The sequence below is a fragment of the Hordeum vulgare genome, chromosome 2H, assembly GCF_904849725.1.
Source record: "Hordeum vulgare subsp. vulgare chromosome 2H, MorexV3_pseudomolecules_assembly, whole genome shotgun sequence".
NCBI classification, from domain to species: domain Eukaryota; kingdom Viridiplantae; phylum Streptophyta; class Magnoliopsida; order Poales; family Poaceae; genus Hordeum; species Hordeum vulgare.
This window is the reverse complement of record NC_058519.1, coordinates 605547100-605557407: the sequence shown is the minus strand read 5'-3', so window position 1 is coordinate 605557407 and position 10308 is coordinate 605547100. Positions and strand designations below refer to the sequence as shown.

At 40.9% G+C, this 10308-nt stretch overlaps 1 pseudogene; it reads right to left on the bottom strand.

Annotated features, from left to right (window-relative positions):
• Nucleotides 1-1701: 1701 nt before the first annotated feature.
• LOC123428729 lies at nt 1702-4663 on the bottom strand (annotated as a pseudogene).
• Between the last annotated feature and the right edge of the window lie 5645 nt (nt 4664-10308).

The window sequence follows — 10308 nt, the reverse complement described above, 5'->3', positions numbered from 1 at the left end:
CTGTCGTCTCGCCTCTTCCCAGCCGGCGCTGCACGAACGCCGGAGGTGGTCCCTCCCGGACCACGCGTAGCTCCACAAGGGTTGCGCAGTCCGCGTATCCCCCATCCACGTCACGTGCCCTCTCGGATGTTGCTCCCTCACATGGGAAGCAGTGGTTGCTTGTTTGGGACTTCGGGCAAGGGAGAGGGATGCGGCGGAGAAATTTTTGCGTCATCGTTGTGGGTTTCCGGCGAAGCCCAACAAGGACGAGCGGCTCTTGTTTGGGTCTACCGTCGGTCGCTTAAGATGACGTAGGCAGACGCTCGGTGGCTCCGACGTAAGAACGCCAAGGCGTTCCGGCTTGCCATTGAACAGGCCGAGAGCGAGGCGGTGGAGGCAGCGACAAAGGCGAATTGACTAACGAAGCTCAAGCGACACAAGGACATGGCTGTTTGGTTGCTCAAAGGTTATCATCCTCTTCAACTCCTACTCCAACGACAACATCGACTATGGTGCCTCGTCCGACGACTCGGACAATCCTTCACCAGTCGTCGACGCATACAACTACGTTGTCAACCGGAAGGGGAAAGGGCCGGCGAGGAAGTGGTGAAGATCCATCTTCTTCGCTTTAATTTCCAATTTTTAGATGTAATTTAAACTTGTCCGTTGTTTATGTGCATTATGTGAATTTTGGCGATCTTTCAAATATCCGTTGGTGATCTTTTGATCAACGGATTGTGTATTTCTATGTGTGTTTCATAATCTACGTAGTCTTATCAACGTTGCATCGTTTAGTATGGACTAGCAAAACATGCCCGTGCGTTGCACCGGGAGACAAAATAACATGTTTTTCTGCGAAGCAAAACTCAATTATCATTAATTAGGTTGGACATTTGGATGATACGTGTGATGATGACAAAAGTGAGGAATCAATTAGCAATAGGATTCTTTGGGACGTTAATCGGGTGAACAACCTTATATTTAGACTACCATACTCATAATAAAAAGATCTTACATTTACTACCTATTTTGAGTTACCGACGTCAGACAATTAAAGTGTGGCATAATTCGTCCGGCGTCCATACATGTATGCTTCTGTAGTGTGCGTGGACCGTGTAGTCCTTATCGTATATATGTTCTAAGTTTCTGTTATGTTGCAATATATGTAGGATTCTCCATTGCAATTGCATCTCTACTTAGTTTGTTGCTCCATTCAGGTTTAGATGTAATTTCCTCTATTCTTCTAGAGGAGTCCGAGAAATTTCATGGGAACTATAGGGCATTTCGCATGACGGAAACACCTGGCTTATGTTTGGCTTTATAGTTATTGAAGATAAGACTAAGAAATAACCTATTATAGATATATTTTTTATTATCTCTAAATTACATGTAAGACTTAAACTAAGACTATCTTATCAATTATTATGCATGCCCTCAAAAAATCAGTTTCAGACTTTCAGTTGAATTGGAGGTCAGGCATATGGACCAGGACAAAACGGGTCATGTCAATGGCGGCAGCTCACTCGATCGGCCGTTCCCTGTTAAGTAGAACCGGTTAATAAAGTGAGTTTTTTAGCCTCATAATAAAGTGAGTTCTGGTACTGCGAAGTCACGTTGTTGAAACCAGTTCTGGTACTGTCAAGGAAATCATAGTACTCCTCGTGTACACCTTTCTTATACCGTTATACGTATGTTTGCTGAAATAATGTTGGCCATCACAAATTCACAATGCCTCATATCAAATACCTGATGGTAATAGTCAAAACTTCAGCCGGAGACGGACATTATCTAAAAATACGTAGTAGCAAAGAAAGCTTGGGCAGTCAAAACATGTAGACAAAACCAGAATCAAGAATAGCAAGACCCGTGTCCTCGAGTTCCTTCAGTTGAAGGGAACTCCTTTAGTTCAGAAGACCTACGTATATATAAATATGCAGACCCGTGTCTCTAAAATTTCTCAAGGTCTGTGTATCTGAAACAGAAAACGTAATATTATCTGAATCTTTGGTAGGAGTAAATGGTTGATGTCCTCTTGCAATGCTGGTACATAGATATGCGAGCGTCATCCTCGTGCAGATGCGTGCAGGGGCAAGCAATGGCGGTGTTGTAGGTCGAGCAGGGCGGCTCTCCGGTGGCTACGAGGGGCAATTAGCATGGTGTTCATCACTCAAAAAACAATCAAAAAGTGAACGACTATAATATTCTTAACAGTTAAGTTTCCACTTGAATGACATATATTATGACTGAAATTTGTTTGCAGATCAAAAAGATCAATTTGCTTTAGTACCTGGCAAGAAGGATCGTATCTTATAAAACATTCTTCACCTTGTATAGGATCGTATCTTATAAAACATTCTTCACCCTGTATACTCTTCATTGAATTTATCAATTAATTAACATTCTCATCCATGAACGCATGCATCATATGAGAATTTCAGCAAGCACGGAATAGCTAGATAAAAAACTTTAAGCAAATGGAAATCCAACGAACACAGAATAGAGAATTCCTCACCGTTCACATAACGAATAAGGTCGAAGAAGACATGACTCCTGCGGCCATCGGATTGCATCTTCTCGAACATGTCAGGTCCACAATTGATTGGATGCATGGAGTATCTATCTAGTAGGATTAAACAACTGGGTCTTTACTGATTGATTAATTAGTGAATTGATCATTTAACTGAATCTTTGCTGACACATAACCAAAGGTATTAGATGTATTCACATCATTGGGCCTTAAATCCGCTAATAACTATGCAAAAAGAGAAAGGTCCTCGTGAATAAAAAGATAGAGAAAAAAGCTTTTATGAACATTTCACGTATGAGCCTAAAATTAATGGAAAACCTGTCAATGCTAGTAAACAGGAAAGTTCACTAACATTAATGTACCAGTAAAGGTGTAATGTTAAATCTATCCCCTTTTTGTTGGATATACCTTTTCCCACACCCGGGCTCCTCACAAACATACAGCCTCGTACCGTGTACATGAGCATGCTTAAAAACTTTAAGCCTTGCAACCACATGGAAATAGTTTGGTGACTTTGCTTAATCACAGTACCTGCCGTATGTAATGATCAAGAGCGATACTTTGACCAATAACACTTGAAATGATCCGAATCCATCAGTGTCTAAACTTCTAAGTACTATGTAATCAAGACCTCCTTTCATCCATGTTGTCAGGGACGACTTCTCTACTACTGCATAATCTGGTAATTTTGAAACAAATTTCATCACGTGAGAATATAATAGAGGTTCAGGGTTATAAAAGAGGATTAAGCGCTAGGTGCCATATTACCGCTGTAATTCTATTAGCCAGGGGGCATGACTGGGTGCCTATATACTTATGCAGGTGCAGTTACATGATATGCACTGTATTGTATAAGTAATTAGAGAGCGTTCTAGATATTTGCTCTCTTGGAAAATGAGGCTTGACTCAAACTTCTCAGATTTCTGAATATGCTATGCCTGTTTAAACATGCACTTCTCACATAATCCATTGCGCCTTGTACAACGTTTTACATGTTTCATAGTAAATTTAAAATGTATTCTGCAAATAATTAAGAAGGCCAGTTCCAGTAGGCTTACAAAGGTTCGGCCAAAGCAGTGTGGCCTATAAAAAGGAATACATCAAACAGAAATTAAATTCAGAGTGATTCTCTTGATCCTCAATGGTCTTTATCAAATATCAGCAGTCATTATTATCAAAGGAAATTGGATTGATCACGCACATACATGGAAATGAAAAGAAGAAAGATAAATACAAATCAATGAGGAAAACTACACTATTTAGCCGTTTAAACAATAACAATCAACTCGTTAATAGCATGAACATACCGTCTTTCCTCATCTCTGGAAGCCATCCAGAAGCATGATTCCTGATCATCTCAAGATAGTGCTCAGCTTCATGATCAGCAATATTAAAGAGCACCGCAGAACCATATTGGAAGACAACCACATAGCGATAGCAAAATCTGCTGTCCTTCACTCCAATGTCCTACAGCAACGTCAGATAAATGAGGTTTATCTGTTGTACACACAACATGTTGAACAAATGATCAGACATGAATAAAATTCTTGACCCTCAGAATATATGGTGCTACAACGAAGTCACTTACCATGATCTCTAGAGGGAATTCGGAGTAGCGGAGCGCAATGTAATTTAGCGACCGGGTCGATGGGGGTACCACGTCGGTCCCATGCTCCGCCTGCAAGCTCTTCAGATCAATGCTGTAAAGGATTGGAGACACAAAATCAAACAAAAGTCGTTCTTTCATTCCTCTGCACCAAATCACCGAGGCCTCCCACGACAATGTTAGATGAGAGACTGAAAAAAACGCAGTAGCACGCATGGTCTTCCTTGCATAACTATCATCAAACACCCAGCGTACACCCACCCGCGCGTTCCAGCTCACCTGGTGGAGAGGAAGTAGGCCTTGACGGGGATGTAGTGCGTCGGGCCTTCCTCCTCCTCCTGTGGGGGCGCGGGGGCCGGGGCCGCCTCTGCCGCCGCTCGGATCCAGGCCTAGTAGGCCGAGCTCCCGAGGCCGGAGTCGCGGGCGTCATGGGGCACCGTGGCAGCGACCGCCACGGCCGAGGAAAAAGGAGACACGCGGGCGGGGAGGTGCGGCAGGCGCGTCGGAGTGGGGGTCGATGGCGGCGGCCTCGTCTCGAGGAGGCGCGCCGTGATGGGCCTCTTTGACGGCCTCTTCTACGGCCGGCACCACGACGGCGTGAGGATGGGCAACGCGGTGTCGTCGGCGGCGGCGGCGGCGACAGCCATGGCTACGGACGACGCGACGTCGGCGTCCGCGTCGGTGCAGCAGTGCAGCGGCGGCCTCCCTCCTCTCTCGCCCACCACCGCCTCCTTCGTCCACCGATGCGCGTAGTCCGTGTCTCAATCCGGCGGAGGCGGTGAACGGGATGAGGTGTGGCGGTGACGGCGGCGAGCGGGAAGAGGTGTGGCGGCGATGGCGGCGACGGCGCGAGCGGGATGAGGTGTGGCGGCGGCGGCGAGGGAAAGTCTCGGGGTAGGGTTCGCTCTCGCTCGGGTGCGGTCGGACCATCGCGAAGCGTTTTTCTCGATATCCACTTATGCATGGACCGTGGGTTCAATTGTCAAAAACCACAGGGAGCTTTTTATAAAAGTACGACGACGGACGAATGTAAACCTAATTTGCTTTATTATTAAGGAGAGATATAAATGATCGGATATGAGATATGCGAATGTAAACAACATAATTTGAAAAAGTAATTGATGAATGCGTGAGAACAAACACGTACATGAACGTTTGAAAGGCTGGAATTTAGCAAATCCGATTGTACGTGTCTTGATGCTTAGATTTGTCAAGTCCGTTGTAGATGCTCCAACCTTGTCAAGCTCTCCCTGATGCAGAGCTGATACTTTGGGTGGACCGATGACAACCTAGCATATAATATCTGCGTAGGTTGATAGCTACAGTGTATACAACGGACTGTGTGGCAACTTGCAAGTTCAGTCGGCAGCGACCTACCGTATATCCGGCCCTCTTGGCCTCTTTCCTTCCGCTCCGGTCCGGTGTCAACGTCCCCAAGGCTCCGGTCCAGTGTCCGTCCAGTCGGCAGTGAAGATTTTTTGGGGATACCCGTGTCGTCCGCCGTGTGCGGGGACTCGCCCGGTGTGTGTCTCCTTGCGTGCTGGGCTAGCCCATGATTGGTCCCACGAAACAGATCCGAACCACGCAAAATGGATTATTAGACAAGTCCAGTATGGTGAAGTCGATGCTACTTTTTTTTTTGAAAAAAAATGTCCCATGTCGACGACAGGTAGGAAACGAGGCACAGACGGTGGCTTCGCTTTTTGTTTTGCTGGGTAACGGTAGCTTCACTTCATTATAAAAAAAAGGCGCAAATGGTAGTTTTCTATATTTATTTAACTAGTAGTCGTGCATCTGCAACACACGTGTAACCATATGAAGAATTTTCCCCATTCATTCTAGTTATGAAGCAATCTTCTTAAGAGTTTAAAAACGTAACATAAAAGGTATATGAGTCCCATCATTATGAAAATATACATATTGAAAATTATTAGGGATGGCAATGGATAGGTATGGGCCTGTGCAACCTCCGTCTATCCAAACCCATACCCACATTAACTATCTATACATGCCCACTTCAATACCCATGTGCATAAATTTGAACCCATGTCCATACCCATCAGGTATCCTATACACAATGGGTACAATATATATTATCTAAAGTTTCAAATGGTAGAGAAATGAGTTTCAAATTGACATGACGATGGACGACAAATGTAGCACTGACAAATCCACCTACGGTGGGTCGCCTGGTGGACGCATTAAAGGAGTATGAATGACGATTGGTGGAAGCCCGCAGCAGTGGGAGGTGGTGGAGGGAATGGGGATCGTTGGATCAAGAGTTGGATATGTGTCGGATAGCAAAGAGTCGAGATTTCATGTTTTCAAGGAATCACATAGGATGTAGAAGGAGTGGCGAACAAATGATTACAGGACTATGAGCTATGAACCATTTAAGGATGTTAGAGTAAAACGAGATTGAATGAAAGTGAATGGACGATTAGTCCTCTTTCTATTGATTCTCAAGTATATATACATCTGGAAGAGGTGCGAAGAAGAGGTGTCTGTTCGGAGGCATCCCTCCAGAACAGGTGCCTGTTGGCAGTAGACACAAAGAGGAGACACGACTGTTCGGGTTGGACATATCCCTTGAATTAATCTACTAATTAATTTCTAACACTCCCCTTGTACAACACCGCTCCTTGAATGTTTCATCGTTGAAAGCTTCTTGCATATAGATCTTCCATCTTGAGAAATCTTCCAGATAATCTTGAGAGTCTCCCCCAAAAACCCTGTGGGAAAAATATGAGGAGAATAGAGTAGATATGTTGCTAAAACTCCTTTAAACCCAGTGGGGAAAATAAGGAGAAAATGATGCAACATATGATGATTATTGTCTCTTGATAACTCATATGAGGAAAACCTTTGAAGAAGGAGAAAACTCATTGATAAGTTTAGAGAACAATTAATATGTCTTGAGTACTTCCTTTAAAAATCCTGGTAGGAAAAATAGAAAGTATGATATATGATCTTTGAGAAGATATTGCCTCACTAAAAACCATTATGAGAAACTTTGAGAGAAAACTCATAAGGGAAAAGAGTGCAATCGTACATGCCATTGAAAACTCCTTTAAAACCCAATTGGAAAAATACAAGGAGAAAATGATATGGCATATAAAGACACTTGTGTTTATATTGTCTCGTTAAAAACCTTTTATGAGAAACCAATACGGAAAACTCATCAAGGGAAAAAGAGTACAATATATGCAATCTGATGATTGTTAATAGGTTATAGTTTGGGAGATTACTCCCCCTGAACTTTGCAAATATGAAGGATGTCTCATACCAATTCCATTGACATGAACATGAGATTGTGTATAATCTGTTGGATTATAACAGTAGTTTGTTTGCAAATTATTTCCTCACTTTTCTATAATCCGTGAGGCTAAGTAATTTCCGAGCAATGTGATTTATGATATTGCTCTTCATATAACCTATAGGTATTGAGTAACACAAGTGGAAGTATCTTGATAAATCAAGTTATGTGATTCTGATGAATCTCAACCACATGATTTTGAGTGTGGTTAACCATTCTACTAAATTATGCATATTTTGCAATGCCTTTAGATAAAGCAATTATGTTAGAATGATAACTGGAAATAACCACTAAAATCCATTTATATGACTTCCATGTGAAGGCTATTCCAGCAAATTCAGTCATTGATATGGCATTGTTGGGATCAAATAAAGAGCCAATTTAATTACATCATATCATGGTCATATCTTCTATTTCTTGATGGAAATATCCAAGATTTACTGTAATCTTCAGATATAAGATGATATTACTTATATCAACCATATACCTTTTGTTGGGGGTTGCACTCTGAATAAAGATAGCAAATATAGTGTGAGGCCTGACGTAGTTTGCAAGTATATGAGTGCTTTGACATTAGTGATATATAGAACTTCAGGTCCTAGTATCACTTCATTATCACCCTTAGGTATGAATGGATTTGTACCTTATCAAAGGTAGTATGACCATACATGTCTTTTGTTGTTATGATATATTCACACTGAACTTCTCGTATATGTTTTGGATATATGTAGACTGATACTAATTCTTGATAGAATGCTCAAGTTGTAAACTTAAGCTAAATTTGGTTAAATCCAAATTTTCCGTCTTGAGATGATTTTGTGTATGTTTAGGTCTTGTAGAGACATTGATGATGAAATCATCGATATACACTGAGGTGATATAAGGAATTCAAATTTGGGATACCTTTATTAACACATAAACAATTTATCATCCTTTGAGTAATCCTTTGAAGAAGGAACTCAATTAGTCGGTAGTACCATATGATTTCCGACTATTTCAAGCCATAGAGTGACTTCTGAAATTTTACACATATATGTTGCGATTTATTTTGGATTCGGAATTGTAAACCCTTGAGGTACTTCATTATAAATTTCCGAAATGAGTAACCCATATGAGTATGTAGTCACTTCATCCATTAACTACATGGATAATATTATTTGTACTACCAACGACATTTGTTATCGAAACTTAATTCCACTCATACCAAGAGGGTATGTTACATCATAATTTGATGTCGGGTCTCTGCGTGAACCCTTTTGTTACAAGCCTCGCTTTCTCACCACCTCATTGAATTTGTCTATGAATGAGAAGTTTTTAGTATTCCATATGGAAGATACTTATGAGGAGTAGGTATTACTGTGGTAAATATCACTCGTTTGTAGAGCGAGGCTATTCTTCGTTACTTGCTTCCTTTTATGTGAACCAATATGAGTGCAAGATGCACTTTACCATGGATTTTGGTTCAGGGCCCAAAAGGTTTTAGCAATTTTGAGAATAAATATATGTCGACAAATGTAGTCTTTATTTTATATGATTCTGATGGAATCGATGAAATTTGTGGAAATGTATTTATTCCTTTTAACTCCTTGTGATTTCCTACAACAATGGAGTCAAGGTGTTCCGATCTCCCGACACAAAAACATTTGTGCACATTTATGTCAGGATTTGGATGATGAGCATCCAGTGAGGTGTCTTTCAACTTGATGTTGAATTACATTTACTAGTTGAGGATTTGATTTCCTCTATTTCCGCGGAAGCATATGCGAGATTATATCTCGTGTGGTCAGATTTCTCCCCCTCTTGCTCTCATTTTGGAAGAAGAGTGGTTTATCAGGTACCTCCACTCTTTCTGACACTTTACTGCAGGAATATAAAATGGAGTGACACCTTTGTCATCAGTAAATGTATGTGGCAGATTTGCAATGTGTTGCAAATATTGATTCTAAACTTCTTGTTCAGATTCTTTGAGTACGTGGATATAAGGACTGAATGTGAATAACATTCCTAATTTATTTCTTGACATTCTTTGTGGTACTTATCTCCCCTAATGCCAGAAATGTCCTTATTGCTGATGCAATCAGCATACGGGCTATGAATAATTTTGATTGACGGATAAATTGTCATTCCTCACTTAGATCCCTAATTTTATGTGAGAGCCCATTGATGTATGCTGGAGTGGTGATATCGGTATGTAACCGAATTATCGCAGATAGGAAATACTTTGTTGATTTCCACGTAATTACTAAAAGGGGAAAGTAGTATGCTATGCAGTTGGTATGATTTATATCATACTTACGGTGTGTAATGTCATATTTGTCTAGCATGAGGCTAGTAAATCATGATTCTATAAGTTTGGTCATGTTATTAATTTCACTATCTTTGATAAGATATTGAACTAAACCATTCTGGGTATGTACATAAAGTATTATATATAATCAGATATTTCTTGTGAAATGAGTTCAACAAAGTTGTCCATTCGAATGGATTTATCCCTTGTTTAGGATAACTTGCTCTTACTTTGAGAATTTGAGCAATTGATTTAGTTATATCATTCATGGTTTGTGTGACAAGAGACACACCAGAAATCATTTTATAAATGTTTTCATGAGTACCATAGAGTATCTATAAAATACCACACAATGGTTGAGAATGCACATATCTTGTGAATGTGTTCAAGGAAGAATGACTTGGCTCATTTAGAATTGTAAGGTGAGAGTTCCTTAAATTAATTTCCCTTATGGCACATGTGGTGCACATAAAATCTGATGATTTGGGAAATTTTGCAACTTGTTAAGTTGTGACCAATAGAATTGTCAATAATTTTCTAAACAACCCCAAACCTGGATTGTAAGGCTTAAAACCAAATATTTTGTAAGATTT